The following is a 26,947-nucleotide window of genomic DNA, read 5'->3' on the forward strand; positions in this document are numbered from 1 at the left end:
TCAAGGACAACAGTCACTGCGGCACAATGTAGCAATACAATACTCAAAGCAGTCACTGTAGACCCCGATGAAACTGTTGGGTTTCCTGCTAGAATACGCCTAGCACGAAACCCAACAGTGCCGTCAAGGACAACAGTCACTGCGGCACAATACAGACCAATACAATACTCAAAGCAGTCACTGTAGACCCCGATGACACTGTTGGGTTTCCTGCTAGAATACGCCTAGCACGAAACCCAACAGTGCCGTCAAGGACAACAGTCACTGCGGCACAATGTAGCAATACAATACTCAAAGCAGTCACTGTAGACCCCGATGAAACTGTTGGGTTTCCTGCTAGAATACGCCTAGCACGAAACCCAACAGTGCCGTCAAGGACAACAGTCACTGCGGCACAATACAGACCAATACAATACTCAAAGCAGTCACTGTAGACCCCGATGACACTGTTGGGTTTCCTGCTAGAATACGCCTAGCACGAAACCCAACAGTGCCGTCAAGGACAACAGTCACTGCGGCACAATGTAGCAATACAATACTCAAAGCAGTCACTGTAGACCCCGATGACACTGTTGGGTTTCCTGCTAGAATACGCTTAGCACGAAACCCAACAGTGCCGTCAAGGACAACAGTCACTGCGCCACAATACAGAGCAGGGAAATACTCACTAAACGCCTTTTTGGAGGATGCTGTGGCGCTGTCCCAGCCATCCATCAACGCTGCGGCCACCTCATTCCATAGCCGCCGGGTCACCACATTGTCCTTGTACAGCCGGTCACGGCTGTCCCACAACGGCGAACGCTCCTGGACCAGGCTGATGAGCTGCTCATTATCCAGGTAGACGTCTTCATCACGTTGTGGAACCTAGACAAAACACATTCCTTAGAATAATCAAATTTAAATTGAATAAAAAGTTACAAAAAAAGAAACAAAAAAAAGAGTAAAAATAGAAGATAAAAAATAAAGAACATTACAAATCATTTGATACTTACATTCCGTATCACCACCGGGACTTGGCTTCGCTGCTCCTGCTCTTCGCCCTCACTAGTGCCGTCCGCAGATGATGATGACGATGTCTTAAGAAAGTTGAAAAAAACGTAAGAGATTTGGAGAAGCAGCAGATATACTTACCAGATGCACGAAAATAATCTGCTTGCGCCAATTCCTGCCGCGATGGGGAATACTCGGATTCTGAAGACATACTGCATGTAAAAATAATAAAAATCATTAGTACATACATAATTTAAAAGGACAGGCATATAATGTAATATACTCACATTCTTCGCTGATATAATGGGTTCTTGGTTGACTGTCTGCTCTTCAATCTGTCAGTGTAGTAGTGGCAGAGTTTTGGCAGGCACCTCCTTTATATAGACTTTTTTTTTTTGACTTTAGAAGATTCTAACTAGGATAAAAAGTGGACACCACCCAAAAAACGCAGCGCTAAAAAATCGCATACCTGCGCATGCCAGTGCGCACGTATGCGCATCCATAGGCTATAATGGCCATTTTTAGCGCAAAACGTGCGCATACGTGCGCATGCGCTTTTTTCCAGGGCCAAAAAATGCAACATGCAGCGTGTGGAAAATACCAACGCACACCCCAAAAAAACGCAGCGCATGAAAATCGCATACATGCGCTGACAAGCGCGCATGTATGCGCACCCATGTTAAATATAGGGGAAAAATCGCATGCGCACGTATGCGTTTTTTTCCAGCGCTAAAAAACGCAAATGTGAAACCAGCCTAATTGTCATTATATGAGTGTTCATACCCATGGATCCCTTAAAACTTTAATAAAAAAAAGTGACTGTCAAAAATACAGTTAAGCCTTTAGACCAAGTATATTTGAATAGTGACTGAATTTTCATAGTTTAGCCTTAGTGTTGATCGAGCACTGAAATGGTCGCGTGCACGGTACTTGAATTGAGCACGTCGAATGCTCGGACAGGCTCAACTCGAGTAGTGAACATGATGGAACTGAATGGAAAACTCAAGCATTTTTCAGGAAAATCTCTCTTTCTCTCTCTGCACTCAGTTCAGCTAATTTCTATGACCGAGAACTCGAGCACCACCCGATACTCGGCACTGCTTGACACTTGAACAAGTATTGAGCAGTGCCAAGTATGCTCACCCATCACTATATAGCCTCTATACACCATTAAATTGGCTTACAAACAAAGCCATCATGATTGAAGTGTACACTTTCAGACTAAATTCAAGTGTGACTTTCAATAATATTTTGTTGACCATTAAATACACATATTTTAATTAGTCTCTCCATTTCCACAGGTTCAAAAGTAATTGAACAGTTGATTTTTAAGCCATTTTATGGTCAGAGCTGTCCTATTATTTTTTTATTACATAAACATTTAAGAAGAAAAAGTATCTGGAGTTCAATCCAAGTGTTAAATTTGAATCTGGACGCTTTCATAAGTATTACCACAATGCAGTCCAAAAAGGTGACAGTGCAAATCAAGGAAATTTAAAAAAAATGAAATAAACCCATACCTGGCCAAAAAATGTGCCAAAAGTGGCCAAAATAAAAATTTAGGGAATTCTTAAAAAGAAGGTACACACTGTAGAGCACAGAAACAGCTAAACTCCTCGAAGTGCACAGATGAAAATGAAAGTGGATGGTCATAGAATTATTTTGTTGGTAAAGAGTATCTCCTTCACAACATGTGCCCAAGTCAAGAACACAATTAAGGAATGAAAAGGTCTACAATCAAGAGATGCCTTCTGAATGTGAAGAATACACTGAACAGGTGTACAACATGATCATGCCGACCATACTATTGGATATGATACTAATCAGATGCATTCAACTGCAGAATACACGATAACTACATTGAGTGACTCATAGATGACATATTCTCTGATTGGGGTTGTTCACTATACTTTATCTACCTTGAGTATAGACACCTAGATAATGTATGATAACTGCATTACAATCCAAAAATCTTTGGTCCTTCACCTGAACAGTAAAGTTTGCCTTCTGTACCGAACACCTACTGTTTGGGCATGGTCACCGAACACACACCTCACCAGGAAGTCCTTGTTACTGTTCGTGTGTGGTCCCCCGAACACCAGGTATTTGTCACCCTGTCATGTGCATGAGAGCGTGGCAAACACCGCTTCTAATTGGCGGCAAAATAATCACTGCCAGTCAAACAGCCACGGTTTCCATGCTAAGAGATGACTGACAGCATCAGCACGCAGCTGTGATCAGAGGTATAAAGTTTACCTCTGGTCACTGATGTCAGCTGATGGGACTACTGCTCCCATCAGCCGTCACCTGCTGCCGTTAACAACACTGAGAGCAAGAGCGGATGATGGGAGTATTCATTAGTCCGGTGCCTGCACTTTAAACAAATAATTAAAAAGAAAAAACATTGTAGTTTCCTCTGTATTTTGATAACCAGCCAGGCAAAACTCACAGCTGGGGGCTGCAATCTTCAGCTGTCAGCTTCATCAAAGATGGTTACCAAGAATAGAAGAGTCACCATGCAATATTTTTTAATTATTTAAATAAATAATTTAAAAAACAGCAAGGAGCCCGAGCCCCCCCCCATTTTTGACAATCAGCCAACCTAAAGCAGACAGCCGGGGGCTGGTAGTCTCAGGCTGGTAAGGGGTCATGGATATTGGCCCAGCCCGCAGCCGCTCAGAAAAAGCGCATCTATTAGATGCTCCAATTCTGGCACACTTTTCCACGCTCTTCCCACTTGCCCTGTAGTGGTGGCAAGTGGCATTCATATTTGTGAGGTTGATGTCACCTTTGTATTGTCAGGTGACATCAAGCTGATGGATTACTAATGGAGAGGCTTCCATAAGACACCATTACTAATCCTATATTTATGTGATAAATAACGACAAAGCCAGAATAAAGTCTTTTATTTGAAATAAAACAAAACACTTTTACTTTTTTATTTAAAAATAACAAACACAGTTATTCTTACCTAACGCCTAATTCCACTGGATCACTCATCTCCTGTAATAAAACAAAAATAAAAACAACAATATCCCTCACCTGTTCGTTGTTCTGTCCTATGCTATAATCCATGTCTGGGGGATAAACAGTTTTCAACCTGAACGGTGCCAAGATGCAACCATCCAGGCTGAGAACCACTGGTGAATGAGCTGCTGCAAGCACAGAATCAGTGACGAAGCTGCGTCCTGCAGCGAAACACATGGGACTACCCACACTTCCCTGGTCCCTGGACTGACTACTTAACATGGAGCTCCTTGCTGCCTTGATCTGACCAACTGAGTGCCCATATGATGACTGACACTCTATCCCAGCTATTATACCTTTGGCTCTGACTATTTTTCCATGATTTGCCATCTATTAATCTATTTGTTCACCTTAGACTATCATATCTTAGGTGTTACTTTCACTGTGACCCGCATTCCTTATATGATATCATAGGTCACCACATTATTTGTGGGGTCAATTGTCTTATTTAGCACTATTAAAGGGCTTACACCTTGTTTAGTCTTTTTGTATATTATTGTCTACCAATTTTGGGGACACCCATGTTGTGTGTAATTTATTGAGCAGTTAATTCCTACTCAATTTGATTGTGATTCACAGCATTGGGGACAGTCTTTTCATTTGATACATATACTGGGGCTTGAGTCATTGTTATTTATATATTGCATATATTTCTTTTGGATTGTATCTTATATAGCTATAGTCATATGCACTTTACTGGTACCAGAGTTGTTGTATTGTCATTTTTTGACTAGAATTGACTGAAAAAGGTCGGCCAAGTTCAGAATTCGCCGACTTTGGCTAAAGTCGAAACCCGACCATAGCGTGAGGTCGGCCATCAGGTCGCCGACTTGAGTGCCAAAGTCGCGTTTCCCACAATGCTTCCAGCGCCTTTTCTCAGCCAATCAGCAAGGACGCACACTGTGGGCAATGCGATTACATAGGCAGCGGACCCCACCATCTTAGAGAAGGGCATTCAAGTGATTGGCTGGCCTTGTGTGGTGTCACAGTGGCTATAAAAGGCCTGACCGCCGACCGCCATCTTACTTCTGCCGATCTTAGCATAGGGAGAGGTTGCTGCTGCTTGTTCTCAATAGGGAGAGTGTTTAGGCAGGAAAAAAAAAAAGTGCTTCTGCTGATAGCGATTTTCATTGTACAACACAACAGTATAGTGTGCAGTGACGGGGGAGGATATATTTGTGTGCAGCAGCTCTGGTGGTTATTAGGCTGCCTTATAACGCTCAATGATAGCTGCATTGCTGTTTGCACACTGCTGTGCAGTGCTTTTTTCAAAGCAAAAATACTTTTATTCCTTTTCTCAGCACAGTTACCAAGCGTTCATTTTTTCACACTTTTGTGTGCAGCAGCACTGGTGGTTATTAGGCTGCCTTATAAGGCTACCTGATAGCTGCACTGCTGTGTGCACACTGCTGTGCAGACTGCTTTTTTCAGAGCAAAAATACTTTTATTCCTTTTTTTCTGCACAGTCGTTACTGAGCATAAATTTTTGCACATACCGTATAGAGGTGTGCGCTCCTCACACACTACCGTGTACCAGCTGGTATCATGGACAAATACATGCTATATGTGTGCGACTCCATAAAAAAATACACGGAGATTAACATTTTTCCATACATACACTGTATAGAGATGTCAGATTCTCAAACAGTATCGGATATCTGCTGTTCTTATTACGGTAACATCTACACAGAGTCAGCGTGTGTGTGTGTGAGACACCGTAAATACATATACGGACATTTCCATTTCTCCATACACCGTATTGAGCTGTCCGATTCTCAAACAGTATTGGATATCTGGTGTTCTTATTACGGTCACATCTACACAGAGTGAGCGTGTGTGTGTGACACTCTGTAAATACATATACGGACATTGCCATTTCTCCATACACTGTATTGAGCTGTCCGATTCTCAAACAGTATTGTATATATGCTGTTCTTATTACGGTCACATCTACACAGAATCAGCGTGTGTGTGTGAGACTCCGTAAATACATATATACGGACATTTCCTTTTCTCCATACACTGCATAGAGCTGTCCGATTCTCAAACAGTATCAGATATCTGGTGTTCTTATTACGGTCACATCTACACAGAGTCAGCGTGTGTATGTGACACTCCTTAAATACATATATGGACATTGCCATTTCTCCGTACACCATATTGAGCTGTCTGATTCTCAAACAGTATCGGATATCTGGTGTTACGTTCACATCTACACAGAGTCAGCGTGTGTGTGACACTCCGTAACTACATATACGGACATTTCCATTTCTCCATACACCGTATTGAGCTGTCCGATTCTCAAACAGTATTGTATATCTGCTGTTCTTATTACGGTCACATCTATGCAGAGTCAGCGTGTGTGTGTGACATTCCGTAAATACATATACAGAGATTGACAGTTTCACCAGCAATGTATACAGCTGTACACTTCTGATACAGTACCGTATATCTGCTTGTTGGATTACGGTGAAATACATACTGGGCGAGCGTCTGTGACTCACAAAATATATACGGAGATTTCACTTTTTACATACACCTTACACAGCTGTACGCTCGTCATACAGTACCATTTATCTGCTGGTATTTTTGGTACATTATCCCAAACATGAGGAAGTATGGTGGAAGAGGCTGCGGACGTGGGCGGGGGGGCGCAGCTGGTACTTATGGTGGTGGTGGTGCATCGGCTGGTTCTGGCAAAAGCACAATAGCAGCTAAGGCAGGAGGTGTTGAGCCTGCGTCATCATCTGGCACAAAAAGGCCTTTAAGGTTCCCTTTTCTGGGAGTAGGTAAACCTCTTTAAAAGCCGGAGCATCAGGAGCAGGTTTTGGCTTACATTGCCGAAACAGCCTCCAGCTCTATTGCTTCCTCTTCTGAAGTTACAAAAACTGCAAGCACAGAGTCGTCAATGCAGGCTTCTGGTCAGGAACAACACCTTTCCTTGTGTCCTTCACCCATACCAAAAGTGAAGGATGCCGCAGCACACATTTCAGATTACTCCATGGAGCTCTTTTCACATACCATTCCTGGGATATCAAGTCAAATCCTGAATTCCCCTGTCCAAGATGAATCTGACATGGAGAGCACTGATGCACATCCACTGCTAGATGATTCTGCTGGTACATTCACCCACAGCACTACATTGCCCTCGCAGTCTACTGATCCCAAATCAGACCCTGATGAAACCCAGGTGCCCCTTCCCGCATACTATACCACCTTACACAGTGACACAGTGGAAGGTACAGAGGAAGGTGCAGATGACATTGAAGACGAGGACATGGACGACCCAGTTGTTGACCCAGATTGGCATCCATTGGGGGAAGAGGGTGCTGGTGACAATAGGTCAGAACAGGAGAAGGATCCGCAGCAGGCATCATCATCGCAGCAGCAATTATCCGGCAGGCCCGTAGCTGTCAAAAAACTTGGTAAGAAAACTAAAAGAGTTGCAGGACAGCTTGGCCAGACGGTCAAATTAGCACAGCGTGCAAGCCCTGAAAATTTGTACCATAGTAGGAAGAGTGCAGTGTGGCACTTTTTTGAACAAAATCCTACTGATGACGCAAAGGGTATCTGTAAGAAGTGCCGAAGGACCTTTAGCAGAGGGAAAAATCTACAAAATTTGAATACCAGTTGCATGCTTAGACATTTAACCAACATGCACTTGCAAGCGTGGACGGACTACAAAAGCTCAGGTAGCACATGTGCATCTGCTCCAACTGAAGTTAGCCGGCAACGCTCCATCGCTTCCCCCACTGTAAGGCCATCGCTAAGCACACCACCATCAAGAAATGTTGAGGTGTCGTCACTAGGCCAAAGCAGTCAGGGAATCACAATATTTTCACGAGGAAACACTGAATCTAGGCCATCAACACCCTCACCATCACCAAATCCTTCTCAGTCCGTCATGTCCAACGCTAGTTCCCCCATATGCAGCTCTCAAGTCCAGCTCACCCTACCAGACACTCTCAGCAGGACAAGAAAGTACTCATCCTCTCATCTGCTTACACTGGCCTTGAACGTCTACATTGCCAAACTGATCTCATTACAGATGATGCCCTTCCGTTTGGTTGAAAGCGAAGCTTTCCGAGAGCTCATGGCCTATGCTGTCCCACGCTATGACCTACCCAGTTGGCACTTCTTTTCTCGAAAAGCCATCCCTGCCCTCCACAGGCATGTGAAAGACTGCATTGTCCATGCACTAAAACAATCAGTGAGTGGAAAGGTGCACCTCACAACAGATGAATGGGCCAGTAGGCATGGCCAGGGCCGTTATGTGTCCATCACTGCGCACTGGGTTAATGTGTGGGATGCAGGCTCCACAGGGGACAGCGGCAGTGCAACAGAGCTGCCTAGCCCACGGTATAGGAAACAGTTGGCTGTAGGCATTCGACCCTCCTCCTCCTCCAGAAGTGAAAGCTCGTCGACAGAGCACAGTCGCACGAGCACTCCATCCACATCTGTCAGTGTTGCACACGAGGTGTCCCACTATCGAACAGCTAGTGGTAAGTGCCAGCAGGCTGCTTTTAAAAATGATGTCTTTGGGCGACAGCAGACACATCACGGAGGTACTGGCCGACTACTTGTATCGACAAACTGAGTCATGGCTGGGCAGTCTACATCTTGAGCCAGGCAAGGTAGTCAGTGATAATGGGCGGAATTTTGTAGCAGCCATAGCCCTTGCAAAACTCACACACATACCTTGCCTGGCTCACACCTTGAACCTGGTGGTGCAGTGCTTCCTAAATAATTATCCGGAGTTAACAGCCCTGCTCCATAAAGTGCATAGACTGTGCGCGCACATCCGTTGCTCGCCCGTACACTCCAGTCGTATGCAGAAGCTGCAGTGATCACTCCACCTCCCCAAGCACCGCCTAATCATAGATATTGCTACAAGATGGAACTCCACCATGCACATGGTTGAGAGGCTGTGCGAACAGAGGCAGGCTGTAATGCATTTGTGGGAGGATACATGGGCAGGCAGTTTGAGGGCAGACATGGAGATGTCGGGTGTGCAGTGGTCAAAGCTGAAAGACCTCTGTAAAGTCAGTCCTTCAGTGTTTTGAGGAATGCACATGGCTGGTAAGCGCAGACGACGCCATCATAAGCATGAGCATACCACTTATGCGTCTGCTCATGCAAACTTTGACGCACATTAAGGATCAGGCATCTGCAGCTGAGGATGCCTTGATGACAGTCAGGCATTGTCTGGTCAGGGAACTGTCGTGGACAAGGTGGAGGAAAAAGAGGAAGATGAGGAGGAGGATGAGGGGGATGATTATTTTGGGAAGGAGGATGCTTCTCAGGGGGCAAAAGAAAATGTGGGCGTGCCAAGGTCAGGTATAGGGTTTGTGCGTGACTGGAGAAATGTGGATTTGCCAGAAAGGGCTCCTTCACCCACCACTGGCAGTGCAGCATTGACCCCTGGAACATTGGCCCACATGTGTGATTATGCCTTGTGGATCCTAAAAAAGGACCCCCCCGCATTGCCAAAATGATGAGGGATGACGACTACTGGTTGGCCAGCATCCTCGATCCATGCTATAAAGGCAAATTACACAACATCATGCCACAGGAGAACCTAGAGCTAATATTGGCTGACAAACAAGCAACTCTGGTAAACCGTTTGTTTGAGGCATTCCCAGCACACAGCAGCGGACCTGGTTCTCCCACGAGCAGTAGTGGGCAAAATGAAGAGGTGTTCATGGTGCACACAGTCGAACTGGCGTTGGAGACAGGGGTTTCCTGACCATGTTGTGGTCTGATTTCTCAAGTACCACGCACACGACAGCTAATACAGAATCGATTGCAAGTGACAGGAGACAGCAGTTGTCAACAATGGTTACAAACTACTTCTCCTCCCTTATCGAGGTTCTCCCTCACAGGCCCCTTTGATTATTGGGCCTCTAAACTGGACACATGGCCTGAATTGGCAAAATATGCCTTACAGGAGCTCGCTTGCCCTGCTGGTAGTGTGCTATCTGAAAGAGTCTTCAGTGCTGCTGGATAAATCCTGACAGAAAAAAGGACCCGTCTGTCGACCCAAAATGTTGATGATCTAACCTTCATTAAAATAAACCATGCATGGATTTCAAAGGATTTTGTCCCACCTTCCCCTGATAACACATAGTTTGCCAGAAAAAAGGCTCGCTTTTGTCCTCCTCTTCCTCGGACTTCTCCAATTCTTCCATTTGCAGCTGCTGAAAGTCCAGCCAACACATCAACATATGCCATTTTTTAAACCTCCCTAACTGGGCTGCTCCCCCCAGGACCGGGGTCACCACCTGGCACAGCCTGGCAAGTGCTGTTGCCCTGAACAGGTGTGCGGCCCCACCCTTGGGCGACGGCACTGGCACAGGGCCTCTCATAGTATAATAAAGTGTCTCTGCCGGTGGGAGGGCCCACTCGCCGTCAGACATACCGTCGTACCATGAGGGGCCATGTGCCAGTGCCATCGCCCACGAGTGGGCCCCCCATGCTTGCTTAGGGCCACAGCACTTGCAATACTTACCTCTCCCTGCTCCACTGCCGTGACATCTTCCGCCTTTCCTGACAGTGACATTCAGGTTAGAGAGCGCAATGACATCACGTCTGTATGCCTTCTACCGAAACAGTACAAGTGCAGAGAGCTTGAAGATGGCAATGCTGAGGAGTCCAGAGTAGAGCAGTGCCCAGCGAGGAGAGGTATTTAATTTTTTTAAATGTTGGGAGCATTTTTTGGGGAGCACTATACACTGGAGAATGATATATGGGGCCCATCATACACTGGCGCATCATCCATTTGGCCCATCATATACTGGAGCATTCCAAATGGGGGACATCAGACACTGGAACAGCATTTACGGGCCCATTATACACTGGAGCATTAGAAATGGGGCTCATTATTTATGGAGCATTATTTGGGCCCATCATACACTGGAGCATCATCCATGAGGCCCATCATATACTGGAGCATTCTACAGTCATAGGCTAAAGTTTGGGCACCCCTATTAATGTTAACCTTTTTTCTTTATAACAATTTTGTTTTTTGCAACAGCTATTTCAGTTTCATATATCTAATAACTGATGGACTCAGTTATATTTCTGGATTCAAATGAGGTTTATTGTACTAACAGAAAATGTGCAATCTGCATTTAAACAAAATTTGACCAGTGCAAAAGTATGGGCACCCTTATTATTTTCTTGATTTGAACACTCCTAACTACTTTTTACTGACTTCCTGAAGCACTAAATTGGTTTGTAACCTCGATGAGCTTTGAACTTCATAGCCAGGTGTATCAAATCATGAGAAAAGGTATTTAAGGTGGCCACTTGCAAGTAGTTGTCCTATTTGATTCTCCTATGAAGAGTGGCATCATGGGCTCCTCAAAACAACTCTCAAATGATCTGAAAACAAAGATTATTCAACATAGCTTTTCAGGGGAAGGATACAAAAAGTTGTCTCAGAGATTTAACCTGTCAGTTTCCACTGTGAGGAACATAGTAATGAAATGGAAGAACACAGGTACAGTTCTTGTTAAGCCCAGAAGTGGCCAAGAAAAATATCAGAAAGGCAGAGAAGAAGAATGGTGAGAACAGTCAAGGACAATCCACAGACCACCTCCAAAGACCGACAGCCTCATCTGGCTGCAGATGGTGTCACTGTGCATCGGTCAACAATACAACGCACTTTGCACAAGGAGAAGCTGTATGGGAGAGTGATGCGAAAGAAGCCGTTTCTGCAAGCACGCCACAAGCAGAGTCGCCTGAGGTCTGCAAAAGCACATTGGGACAAGCCAGTTACATTTTGGAAGAAGGTCCTGTGGACTGATGAAACAAAGATTGAGTTGTTTGGTCATACAAAAAGGCGTTATGCATGGAGGCTAAAAAACACAGCATTCCAAGAAAAACACTTGCTACCCACAGTAATATTTGGTGGAGGTTCCATCATGCTTTGGGGCTGTGTGGCCAATGCCGGCACCGGGAATCTTGTTAAAGTTGAGGGTCGCATGGATTCAACTCAGTATCAGCAGATTCTTGACAATAATGTGCAAGAATCAGTGACGAAGTTGAAGTTACGCAGGGGATGGATATTTCAGCAAGACAATGATCCAAAACACCGCTCCAAATCTACTCAGGCATTCATGCAGAGGAACAATTACAATGTTCTGGAATGGCCATTCCAGTCCCCAGACCTGAATATCATTGAACATCTGTGGGATGATTTGAAGCGGGCTGTCCATGCTCGGCGACCATCAAACTTACCTGAACTGGAATTGTTTTCTAAACAGGAATGGTCACAAATACCTTCATCCAGGATCCAGGAACTCATTAATAGCTACAGGAAGCGACTAGAGGCTGTGATTTTTGCAAAAAGGAGGATCTACAAAATATTAATGTCACTTTTATGTTGAGGTGCCTATACTTTTGCACCGGTCAAATTTTGTTTAAATACAGATTGCACATTTTCTGTTAGTACAATTAACCTAATTTGAATCCAGAAATATAACTGAGTCCATCAGTTATTAGATATATGAAACTGAAATAGCTGTTTGCAAAAACCAAAATTGTTATAAAGAAAAAAGGTTAACATTAATAGGGGTGCCCAAACTTTAACATATGACTGTAAATGGGGCAGATCAGACACTGGAGCAGCATCTAAGATGCACATTATACACTGGAGCACTACAAATGGGGCCCATTATATATGCAGCATTATTTTGGCCCATAACACACTGGAGCATCATCCATAGGGACCATCATATACTGTAGCATTATGTGGAGCTCATCATATACTGTATGGAATATTATATGGGACCAGTTATTCTGTATGGAGAAATATATGGGGCTCATTATTCTGTATGGCGCACTAGGTGGTGGCCATAATACTGTATGGAGTAATATACTGTCCGTTTTTTGAGCTATTGTAGAATTTAAAATATTAAAATAGATATCCGTCATGTCATGTAAGCAGTGAAGTATTTTTCATTGTACTATACCTATATTTCTGTGCATTATGAATTGTGGTATGTGTTATAAGGGCGCACTGACACTCTTTGGCCCTGGGCACACGAAAACCTGGCGCCAACCCTACCCCCCCACAACTTTAGCCAAATAACCAGTGCGTAACTATTATTATAAAGTAAATTAAGGTTGACAAGCTTAAGTAATAAGAATTGATGTCATTGGCATTGAAATAGGCACTGTAGGTGTGATTACTGTCCTCCACTCCCTGCCGACTTTGCTTCCCCATTGACTTGCATTGGGTTTCGTGTTTTAGTCGGACCCCGACTTTTCCATATAGTCGGCTGATTTCGTTCGACCCGACTTTTAAGAAAGTCGGGTTTCATGAAACCCAACTCGACCCGAAAAAAGGCAAAGTCACTCATCTCTATATTTTGACTTTTAAATGTTTTAATTTATTGTGTGCTTTTTGTGGTCAATAAAGATAGTTTGTACATTATTCCTGTATTGAGGTGTGCACCCTTTATGCATAGGTTTTTTTTTCTTCATGTACATTGATATACTTTCTATGCATGTTGCAGCACCCTTATTTTATATTTCCAGTAGAATTTTGTGTAGGGCACCCTACCTTCTGGTTATACATCAAGGTTACTGACAGTCACTGAGGGTGCATTCCCAGCTGGACTGAACTGCAGCAGTAACCTTAGTTACCACAGTAACCTCAATGACTTCACTGCTAGTCACAGATTGGGCCAGGGTTACTAGTGGGGTACCACAGGGTTCTGTATTGGGCCCCCTACTATTTAATATATTTATTAATGATCTAGTGGATGGCTTACACAGTAAAATATCAGTATTTGCAGATGATACAAAACTATGTAAGGTAGTTAACACAAAGGAGGACAGTTTGCAACTACAGACAGATTTGAGTAAATTGGAGAATTGGGCTGAAAAATGGCAAATGAGGTTTAACACAGATAAGTGTAAGGTTATGCACATGGTAAGGAGAAACAAATGCTACAATTACTTACTAAATGGGAAACTGCTGGGGAAATCAGACATGGAAAAAGACTTAGGCATCTTAGTCAATAAGAAGCTAAATTGGAGTGCCCAGTGTCAGGCAGCTGCCACCAAAGGAAATAGGGTCATGGGATGCATTAGAAGAGGTCTGGGGACACGAGATGAAAACATAATTCTCCCTCTATACAAATCACTCGTCAGACCACACTTGGAGTATTGTGTGTAATTTTGGACGCCGGTGCTCAAGAAAAACATTACTGAACTTGAAAGGGTTCAAAGGCGGGCTACTAAAATGATAAATGGAGTTGGTTCACTACAATACCCAGAAAGGTTATCAAAATTAGGTCTATTTACTCTAGAAAAGAGAAGACTTAGGGGACACCTAATATATATGTACAAGTATATCAGAGGGCAATACAGAGATCTCTCCAATGAACTCTTTGTACCAAGGACTGTGACAAGAACAAGGGGGCATTCTCTTCATTTGGAGGAAAGACAATTTCTGCACCAGCATAGAAGAGGGTTCTTCACAGTAAGAGCAGTGAGGCTCTGGAATTCTCTTCCTGAGGAAGTGGTGATGGCCAACTCACTGAATGAATTTAAGAAAGGAATGGATGCTTTTCTTGTGAGTAACAGTATAGAAGGTTACGAATAACATAATATTATAGGTAGATGATTGACCCAGCTTAGGGGAAGGAATTTTTTTCCCTATGGAGAACATTGGCTTCTACTCTGTGGGTTTTTTGCCTTCCCCAGGATCAACAATGCAGAACAGCTGCACTGAAAATAGGCTGAACTAGATGGACATAAGGTCTTCCTTCAGCCTTCAAAACGATGTTACTATGTTACTATGTGCTAGCACAAGCTCTTTCACCAGTGGTTCTCAGCCTGGATGGTTGCATCTTGGCACTGTTCAGGTTGAAAACTGTTTATCCCCAGACATGGATTATAGCATAGGACAGAACAACGAACAGGTGAGGGATATTGTTGTTTTTAATTTTTGTTTTATTACAGGAGATGAGGGATTTAGTGGAATTAGGCATTTGGTGAGTATAAAAGTGTTTTGTTTTATTTCAAATAAAATACTTTATTCTGGCTGTGTCTTTATTTACCATATAACTTTAGGATTAGTAATGGCATCTTATAGATGCCACTCTATTATTAAACTGTGGGCTTAATGTCCCCTGACAGTGCAAAGGTGACATCAACCCCACAAATATGATCCTCACTTGGCACCGCTACAGAGCAAGTGGGAAGAGCTAGGCAAAGTGCCAGAGAGTGAGTTGCAGTTCCCAGCTGTGAGTTTTGCATGGCTGATTATCAAAAATACAGGAGAACAAATGCCATTTTTTTATTATTTATTTACAGTGCGGGCAGCGGCTAATGAATTCTCCCTTCAGTCCCTCCTGCTCTCACTGTTATTGACAGCAGCAGGTGTTGGCTGTGGGGAGCAGTAGTCCCATCAGCTGAAACCATTGACAGGAAGTAAACTTTATACCTCCGATCGCGGCTGTCTGACTGGTGGTGATGATTTTACCGCCAATCAGAAGAGGTGTTTGCTGCGCTGTCATGCATATGGCATCATGGCAAACACTGGATGTTCAGGAAGCCAATTCAAGTTAATGGGGTCCGGGTTCGGGTACTGTTCTGGTACCCGAACCTGAACTTTTTGTTACTGTGTGGCCAAACCCATCAGACCTGAACATCCAGGTGTCTGCCCATCTCTAATCACAAGTGGACCCTTTCTTTAACACTGCTATCCTGCTTCTAGAACCAATACTACAACTGTTGCTGCTCCGGGTGCCACTATTACTGTACTTAGAGTGCTTCCTAATTCCTTCAAATAAAATACTATCAAAACAATAGTACCTAATGATCTGGATATAGATAAAAGCAAGACTACAATCAGAATATGTTGAACTTAAGGTACTGTCACACTTAGTGATGCACCAGCGATCCCGACCAGCGATATGACGTGGTCAGGATCGCTGGTGCATTGCAAAGTGGTCGCTAGTGAGCTGCCACATAGGCAGATCTCACTTGCGACATCACTGGGGACGGGGGTCGCTACTTACCTGTCACACCAGGCGATCCTGCGTCCTCCCGCCCAGCTCCACGCGTCGCTTGTCGCTCGTCGTCACAGCAGGAAGCGCCGCTGGAAGCTGACGACGAGAAACGGTCCTGGACGTTCTTGCGCAATCAGCGATAACCAGCGGGGGAGCGGGTTGTAGGTAAGTATCACACACAGCGATATCGCTAGCAACAAGTTATAGCGATATTGCTAGCGATATCTCTTAGTGTGACATGCCCTTTAGGGTTGATCAAATTGCTTCGGATAAGAGCTTATCCGAATAGCTATAGTGCTTACCAAATAGCTGCCTCGGTAACCTGGATACCTGGAGCGCTCCTGGTAATAAGCTGTTCGGTGCCACAGCTGTGTGACAGTCACAACACATGAATGGAGAGCCCAATAAACAGGCACAGTCACACAGTCATGGTACATGCAGCTGCGGCACTGAACAGCTGATTATTGGGAGTGCTCCAGGTATCCGAGTTTCCAATGCAGCTATTCGGGAAGGATTAGCTAGTCAGATAAGCAATTATCCAAAGCTATTCTATCAACCTTCATTGAACCCCATAGCAAACTGTTAGACCCTTGAATTATGCCTTCATCAGAGTTATACAATGGGAAATTCTCCAACTGAATTTCTAAGATGGAAATTGTAAGCAGAATCTAATATTTGGTGAGCATGGGGATACTTTGTGTAATAAGTACATACAACTATTAGAAAAATTACATTTATAAGAGCAATTAGAAAAAAATTCTAAAGTCACTTCCATCTTGGAAACATTGACATAAAAGAGTTAGGTATGATTATGTCCACTGTTATATTTAGTTTGTAATATCCATTTACGGACATAATATTCTATGTTATGATTGCATTCCTGTTTAACTAGATCACATTTGTGTAGCTATATCATGGCCACAGCAGGAGAGTTCTATCTTCATACACGTTGATACAGTGTGCAATCTGACATACAGCATAAACCACTTCTGTTTTCCAAATAAGCAGACCGTTCTCTGTAGTCTAACTTGTTTATTGGTTAACAGGTATAGAACATGCTGTAAAACTGTAAGAATACAAATAACATAGGTAAGTATTGGGCAAATAATCACACAGCTTATACTTTACAATTAACAGGAAAGTATACATTATGATGCAAACTTGAATATGGAAATACACAGATCCACATCTCCTTTCTACTGTCTGTTATACATTTAACCACATTTCTGTACAGTACTGTATTGCAAGAACAGAGATATTAATCTTACCAGATATGCTTTACCAGGATAGCAAACTCAAGTTGCAGCAGTTACAGGAGGGTAGATAAGCACGTGTGTCTCAGGAAATACACAGAAGAAAATGGAGCTTCATCTTCCCACCATGTTTTGGTTTAATCCCACAATGCAACACTCTATTTGCTGGTAAAGACACAGGTTATAAGTTCAGCCACCTCTAGATAATGCAAAAAGCCAGCACATAAATATGAACCTTATTGCCCTCTATTCAAATGGGCAGAACAAGGAGATATTAATACTGTGTGGGGACCATAAAGGGGGATATAATACTGTATGAAGCCCAGAAAGAGAGATATTATCAATGTATAGAGGCTGGATTGAGGGACATTATTACTGTATGGGGCCACAATAAAGGAAATTATGACTATATGGTGGTCAGAATGGGGGTATTTATTACTGTACAGGAGCCACAATTGGAGACATTATTTTATATGGTGGCCAGAATGGGGAACGTTATACTATTTGGTGGCAAGAATTTGGGACATTATTTCTGTATGAGGGTCACATATCTCAAAGAGGGAAACATACTGAATGGAGCACAGAATTTGGAACATTATACTACTTGGAGGCCAGATTAGGGAACACTATTGCTTTATGGGGGCCACAACAAGAGACATTATTATTGTATTAGCGATTGAATTAGCTGCATGGTGTGGAACAATAGAGGCCCAGTAATAAGTACTATGTAAAGCGTGACCTTTTACAAGCGCTTTGTATGGGAGGTTTAATAAGGTGTCTATGAGACCATTATACTAGCCGCATGGTTCGGGTAAATAGAGACCTGTTTATTGAATACTAAAAAAAAGTGTGATTTTTTTACTAGCGCTTTATATCGGGGTTTTCAAAGGAGCTTTCAGGTATATTATGGGCTTATTAAGTGATATTACAAGGTGTGTTTAAAATGTCCTATAGCTATTAGTGTTCCGTTTAATTAATATGGCATTATAAAAATATATTTTTTTATTGTTGTATATTAATAAAATTGCAATTTATTGTTATAAATTTTTGGTTCTTGTGTTTCATCTGTTCACTCCTTCTCTTGTAGTAGAGTGTGGGGTGGCAACTATCGGTTTTAGCTTTCTACATAGCACAAGTTATTTTTGGATCTGTTTTTTTAATTTAATTGTATATATAGTGTACTGGAAAACGGGGAAAAAAATCCAAGTGCGGTAAAATTGCAAAGAAAAAAAGTGCAATGCCATAATTGTTTTTTTTTTTTTTTACCATGTTCACTAAATGCTTAAACAAACCTGCCATTATAATTCTCCAGGTCATTACAAGTTCGTAGATGCCAAACATGAATAGGTTAATTTTTATTTAAGTGGTGAAAAAAAATACAATATTTGTAAAAAAAAAATAAAAATAAAAATGATGGATGATTATTAACTACTTATGATGGTTACTGTCCTACTTAGTTCCTCTTCCGCAGTTAACCCCAAAAGTAACAATGATGTGCAATAAATAATCATACACCACAGTCTCTTAGCTGGTCTAGGCTAAGTACAGGTGTACTCTAGTTGGCTTGTGGCATTAAATGACCCCAAAAAAGTTTGGACTACTAGTTATCTGTGCATTTACTATGCCCTCAGAATGATCAGTATAATAGATCTTTCTGTGCACAATTATTGTTGTTGTTCTGAACAGTACATGTCTTATTTACAAAGGATGATATGTTGCAGAGAGCAGTGATTTTTAAGGTATTCTAAAAATATTTTTGACCAAAATTGAGTGTTTTTGCTTATTTTATTGATTGATTGGCAGCATGTTTACACAACATGATTATAAGGAAATGATAATCGCGCAATGTAAATCCATAGTAAGAGCATGTGAAGGATGATTAGTGCATGATATCACGGCTTCTGTAGGCGACATTAAATAATGGAGGGCAGTGTGGATGGCAAGTCATAAATGATCGATCATGACTGCAACTTATTGTTGCTATGTTAATGATTAAGTTAAGTCTGGGGGCAGATGATTTATTATTATTATTATTATTATTGCAATGTTTACTGTGATAAAGTATATCACTTATTCATTACTTCCTGCTGATATACTGTATACATCCCTCAACATTGAAATTGCAACATCAAAAAGGAAAAGTCATAGCGTTATGGAAATCAAAGTTCTATATAATTAATATGGAAATTATGAAAAAATGGAAACAAAACTTTCAAAACATCTCGATTTATTCTGCACTGAGTATGAAAATGAAGAGCAGAAATGCATGTACATCAGTGAGGTTTTAATCATCTAAAAATATTCTGCCACACTGATTGCATGTGAGCAAGCAAATCATAAAAATATGCTACTGACTACAGATGAGCGAATATGTTTGGATTCAGTTCCGAATACAATTGGCATCGAATATTGTTTTTGAAATATTCATCGAGCACAGCCGAACGTCATTAGAGTTAATGGGAGTAAGAATTACTGAATATGTTAAGAACCGATCATAAGACATACATTCTGCACAGTGTTCGAATATGGCCAGAATATGTCAAAATCAGATTCGGCGCCAAAATCCGAACAAAATCACTCATCTCTATTACTGACTTGTCTTTTTGTTATTGCGGACCAATGACATACCCAATGCCTTTGATGGGGGCACAAGTCCCGAGATGCTGCAGGCTATGGTAGTATGTTTAGGTTTAGGCTACATGAGCTCCTGAGACATTTTGGAGAAATGGCAGTACTACTAGTTCTTCAACAAAATCAATGAAACCTCAAGCTGTCAATGTACCATTAATGAAGATTAGATGGGTTGTTCTACAGTACATTATGCCATCCCACGGCATAATCCTGCAAGTAGGATCGATGTAATGTTCCCTTGTGATGGCCTTTATATAGCATTGAACATGTTATTTTCAAACCAATCTATATCTATCATTGGATCCAAGACAAAATAGGTAAAAGTGGGACTCATCACCATTGCCCTCTTGCTCTACATTATGATAACCTTTGAGAGCGTTTGTGTGTGGTAAGTGGAACACCTCTATCTAGAAGTATGGCTTTTAGTAACTGTTTGATGCCTCGAACACCAAGCCTATTCCCCCTTCCACCATGACATCGCTTTTTCCCACTCATGTTGGATGTACCCTTCCCCTCTTTTAACTGGCTGTTTCACAACCCCAGGCCTAGACCTGTGAGTCACTTGCCACTAAATTAACAATCAGTATTTATTTGCTGAAATAGAGTGGCTGTACCACAGAATTAGCACAATAGATGTACAGTTCTGGCAAAAATTAAGAGACCACTGCAAAATTTTCAGTTTGTCTGATTTTTCTCTTTATAGGTATATTTTTGAGTAAAATGTAAATAGCTCTTTTATTCTATAAATTACTGACAACATGTCTTTGAATTTCCAAACACTAAATTTTGTATTTATTTTCAGAAAATGAGAAATGATCAAAAGAACAAAAAAATCCAGTGCTTGCAGTCCTCAAATAATGCTAAGAAAACAAGTTCATAATCATTTAGAAACAACAATACTAATGTTTAACTCAGGAAAAGTTCAGAAATCAATATTTTGTGGAATAACCATGGTTTTTAATCACAGCTTTCATGTGTCTTGGCATGCTTGCCTTTCACACTGCTTTTGGGTGACCTTTTGCCACCTCTGGTACAAAAATTTAAGCAGTTATTCTTTGTTTGATGGCTTGTGACTATCCATCTTCCTCTTGCTTACAATCCAGAGGTTTTCAATGGGGTTCAGGTCTGGAGATTGGGCTGACCATGACAAGGATTTGATGTGGTGGTTCTTCTTCCACACATTTATTGAACTAGCTGTGTGGCATGGCGCATGTCCTGCTGGAAAAACCAGTCCTCAGAGTTGGGAAACATTGCATGAGCAGAGGGAATCAACTATTTTTCCAGGATAACCTTGTATGCGGCTTGATTTCTACCTCTTTCGCAGATTAACCTGCCCAATTCCAGCCTTGCTGAAGCATCCCCAGATCATCACCGAATCTCCTCAAAATTTCACAGTGGGTGCAAGACACTGTGACTTGTATGCCTCTCCAGGTTTCAGTCTAACCGTTAGATGACCAGGTGTTGGGCAAAGCTGAAAATTAGACTCATCAGAGAGTATTACTTTACTCCAGTCCTCTATGGTCCAATCATTATGGTCTTTGCCAAACTTCAGCCTGGCTCTCCTTTGCTTCTCATTGATTAAAGGCATTTTTCTACTTTTACATGACTTGAGCCCCGCCTCTTGGAGCCTGTTACAAACTGTTCTTGCCATGCACTTCACCTCAGCTGCCATTTGCTTTTCCTTTTGTAGGTCACTTGATGCCATCCTGTGGTTGCTGAGTGACATTCGAATAAGATGATGGTCATCCCGGTCAGTGGAGAGTTGTTTTTGCCCTCTGCTGGTCTGTAGCTTTGTTGTCCCCAATGTCTGCTGCTTGACCTTGTTGTAATTGACTGCCATCTTAGAAATCTTAAGGCTGGAGGCACCACTGGCTTACTGTGTCGCTCTGCTAGTAAAACCAGAATTGAGCCTTTTTTTTCCACACTCAAGACTTTTGTTTTCAACTCCTTTGGCATAGTTAAAAGTTATTTTTTCATTCCTATTACTTTTGGGATATTACTAGCACTTGTTTTGCAATCCAGTTTGTCCTATTGCAAGAGGATTCTGAACACCACAGCAAGGTTTTTTGTCATTTCCTTCGCTAAATAAGATTTAGATCTGGTGATCACCTAATCAGTAGCACATTAAGTAGAATGAGGTGTACTCTGGTTAGAGTTCAACTGATACTGGAATGGAATGGCTGTCAGACATGTAGAGAAGCTGATTTTTATAAAACTGTGCAATGGTCTCTTAATTTTTGCCAGAGCTGTATATGATGAAATGTGGACTGGTGGCTGGACCACACAGTTGGCACAAAGGATTTATATGCTGAAATGTGGACTGGTGGCTGTATCACACAATTAGCACAAAGAATTTACATGATGAATTGGCTTTTGATCGCTCTAACATAGAATCAACAGTACTATGGATTTATATGCTGAAGTGATGACTGGTCGCTGTATCACAGATTCAGCAGCACTAAGGATTCATATGCTGAATGAGCGACTGGTCGCTGTACCACAGAATCAGCAGCACTATGGATTTATATCCTAACGTGGCTACTGGCCGCTGTACCACACAATTAGCACAAAAGATTTACATGCTGAAGTACCAAAGTACTGCACTGTGCAGGTGCTGGGAATGGTCAGAGAAGCCCAGCGCCTGCACACTGCAGTACTTTATTCTGCCCTCAACAGGGCAGATAAGTATGCCTGTGCAGGAGCATGATGCAGGGGAGCGATGAAGCAACAGGAGGGCGGCATCGCAAGAAGATGGGAGGCGCAGGACCCAGACCTGCAACACCCATCGGACCGGTCTGCACCGGACCACCCCCTTGTTGAGTATAATAAAACTTATTTTTCTTATCTTTCAGGTTGGATCAGGGGCTTATCTATAACTTTACAGAATGAAGTAGATAATCCCTGAAAGGCAGTGGCCGTATCTTATATCAGCCAAAACTGCTGACAGGCTCGCTTTAAGTTAATAAAAAAATAGCAGTTTGCCGCTCCTCTGATCTCTCTCCCCTCCCCTCATCAAACACTCTCATCAAACAGCACCACTATCCTAGCCCAAATCCTAACAAAAGTATTAGTACAAACTCAATCATTTTCCGAACTTTGGCCGAATTTTGCCAATTTTGAGGAAAATACTTGGGAATTCGAACAAGAAACTGAATGTGCAAGGTTCATGCCAAATATGACATTAGCGAACCTTTTCCAAACAAGTTTGCACATTTCTATTCCCCACCAATACACTTGCTGCATTAAAAGGAGGCCAATTGTGACCTGCGTATGATAGTACTACTGCCTAGACAGCTGGTTCTTTTGTTGCTGCTAGCAGCTCCCACATTACTAGCCATGATGTGTTTTATTTTATTTTGACTACCCCATCTATTGCCACATTTTCTTTTACCTTACATTTTGTGCAACACTATAACTAAGTTTTGACAATTTTTTCAACCCAAAATAATTTATCCTTTCAAAAAGGATGTAGTACGAATGCTGAGTAGGTAGGTAAACATACAGAAATAAAAATTTAGCAGCAGGCTGCAGTATAGGTGTGACATGTATGGTTGACTGTCCAGGTTGCAGCTAGCACGTCTCTTTCCTCATATCAATTAAATCTCTGTTTATTCATCTTGTTTGCTGCTGCAGTTGTGCAACATAGTACTGTCTGGCGTATTTATCCAACACATCATGATTTTCTCTTCTTATCTGTGTTAATGAGCAGTGAGCTCTGACTTCCTCTCACTATTCTCTCATTTTACCCATGGGGAAACCTGCAGGGTTGCTTCTGAGCCCATGTAAGCCTTCTGTGGCTGATGTAATCTGAAATATGTAAATAGGCATGAGGATTTTGGGGCTATTTGTGCAAATCAGGTTGCCGATTGTTTGAATCTGCTGGGACCTTGAATTTCAGAAAATTTGACTCAAGTTCAATTTACATCAATTCAGTTCGCTCGTATCTAGTTGTAACATTGGGAAGAAGGGTAGCAAAAACAAAAACGCAAAACCAATAATACCTCCGGTCATGAAGGGGTTAAAGTAAAGTCACATAATGGAATGATACAAATTTATTCTAGAATCTGTGTTAAAGCTACCTCTGTCAGACTGCCTCATTTCTACTGTCCTAAATTTAGCTCACCATAGACTTCTGTGATGACCTAATTTTGGATCACTTGATATGCTGTTTTTCTAGTCTTATGATCACACAATGCCATCACTAAAATGCACCCTTGGTATACCTGTGTGAAATTGCCCTTTGTATTGTTCATGGGATGGTTCCATCTCAATTCTATCAGAAAAAATTCTAGTTTGCAGATGTTTGAGAGACAGGACATGAATATAGGATACTTAGAATACCGTCTGGTATTAGAGCAGGTGCAGACAACAGTATTTTCTCCATCTGAGAAAAATGATCCGATTATGCTAATCCCACTCTGATCAGACACTGTTCAGAGTTTGACCAGAGTTTGATCAGATTTGGATATGTTTTTCACGGAGGTGGCGAATTAAAAAAAAAAAGCTTCTCCATCTTCTCCATTCAGACTGTCAGTGAAAATTAGTGTACAGGAAAGACTACTGAGGACTCTCAATCCTGAATATTTTAGTGAAAATTAGTGTAATCCGAGTGTGGTCCGACATTTTCCATGGACTTATAGACATGAATGGCGATGTGCACTGCCTCATTGAATATCATTGATCTGAGTGGATTCTGATATCTTGATGGATCGCAATTGGATCATAACTATGGTCATCTGCACGAGTCCTTTTTAGAATTTTTTAGATGTTTTTTCACAAATAGGACCTGATTATGTCACTTACCAGTATTCTTTCTCATTTTTAGAATTTGAAAAAACAAATTCTATTAATGTTTTATATAAAACAAAATCCATGAAAATTACATGACAAAGTTCTGATTTTCCATTTAAAAAGCAACAAAAAAGTCTAAAAGAAATATTTATGCAGTTATTGAAACTTTCTCTCATAGGCTTTAGCTGAATCATCTTCATCTATAAAACATTGAAGACATTTTAGGAGGTGTACTATTCTGCATTATGCTACATTGTTGTAAGAATCGCTAACATACTTATTAAAGTCATGAAAAATATTCAATGGACAGCCACTCAAGCTGTGCACCATGAAGCTAAATGATTAATGTTTTGCTTTGAATCGCCCAATATTACTCCTATTTCGATTGAATTGTAAGTTACTAAGAAATTGGATATGACTAGATGTTCTCTTTTCAGATTTATGACTAGACATCACAGTAGCATACAATACAAATGAATCAACGTTTATTCTGGCTAGCTAGTGCTAAATCTAAATACCGGTTTTCAGTGCAACTGTTTCAAAGAGCAAACTATAAAAGCTTTTATATGCCTTAAATACAAATCTAGCTCTTTGGGATCACACCAAACATAAACAAACAGTGAATGTGCTTTCATGAAATGTACAATATGGAAGAGAATCAGAATATTGCATAGATATATTCATTCGGATGTAATCACAAAGTATTTCTATTTTTTTAAAAATTCTAGCTCTTATTATTTTAACTTACAAATATATAAAACATTTTTGAATTAATTTGGCTTAATGTGTAGACTGTTTAGTTCCTGGTGTAATATATCAATCATACAGCATTCTAGATGTTATAAATGTATTTGGTATGAAATAAACAATTATGTTTATTCTATCAAAAATTACACAGGAAAGTTATATTCATCCGAACATCGAGCAGAAACAATTTCAGGACTTAAATTGTAGGTGATATAACTGAGAGTAAATATCTATATATATGAAAATGAGTGTATGTGTATCAGCCACGCCCACTCACTAAGCATTTTTCATTTCACCATAGCTGTTTAAAAGAAGCTGGGCTGTGATTGGTTGTGATGACCAACAGTTTTCCCGCTCCACAACACCTCAGCAGACACTGACCGGGTGGGAGAAATCTAGCATCCCCGGGAACATAAGCTCCCAGCCATTGTCTGCCCCCCAGAAAGGAGCAGAGAGCACATGACAGAAATGAGTCACCCCTTCCTCTATTACTGCCAGGTTCTATTGTTACCGGCGTAGAAAATCGCATCATCAGCTGCTGCACACAGAGCCACACTACCAGGTTACCTAACAGCACATCTCCAGGAACTACCTGCTCAGTGCCACCCGGCTCGGGACTATGTGATGGAGGTTATATATGATGGGTATATGGGCACGGGACTATGGGATGGAGGAAGTGTATGATGGGTATATGGGCACTGGACTATGGGATGGAGGATATGTATGATCGATATATGGGCACAGGACTATGGGATGGAGGATGTGTGATGGGTATATGGGCACTGGACTATGGGATGTAGGATGTGTGATGGGTATATGGGCACTGGACTATGGGATGGAGGATAATCATTATAATCTGTTATAACTAACCACAGTTAGTTACTATTGCCCGGGCAATGCTGGGCTCTTCAGCTAGTAATAAATATTAAGATGTTAAATAATAATAATTGCTATTATTATTATTATTAATATTATTATTAAATGCACTTAGAATGAAAACAGATTATACACATATTCTTGAAGTATAAAAAAGATTTGATTGATAATGAAATAAGAAAGTCAATGAAAACACGCCTGGCTTCTGAAAATCCTAGAAATCAGCAGATGTTTCAGAGGAGATTTGCTACCAGCCTATCATTTACCCTGTAGTGGTCCGCATAGAGGACATTTAATTTTACATGACACACATCCAAATGATTTGGCAATCATGTAAGAGTAACATATTACAAATGCCGCAAATCAAATTTTTATGGGGAAGATTTAGCGAAGTCAGGGAATTTGAATTTCAAATAATCCAATCATCTATACTGGCAAACTTCTTTGTTGTGCTCTACCAAGATCTTTTAAGGCTGGTTCAGGCAGCTATGCATTGCGTGAGTATTCTGCAAGTATAGCACCTTTCTACTACAAGCTTTTTCAGGAATAAGCCTCAACTTCAACTGGACTGTTCTCTAGCCATGTGTCTAATCACGGTTTCCAATA

The sequence above is a fragment of the Dendrobates tinctorius genome, unplaced genomic scaffold (genome assembly GCF_039654945.1).
Source record: "Dendrobates tinctorius isolate UK_male_01 unplaced genomic scaffold, ASM3965494v1 ptg000011l, whole genome shotgun sequence".
Classification (NCBI taxonomy): Eukaryota; Metazoa; Chordata; class Amphibia; order Anura; family Dendrobatidae; genus Dendrobates; species Dendrobates tinctorius.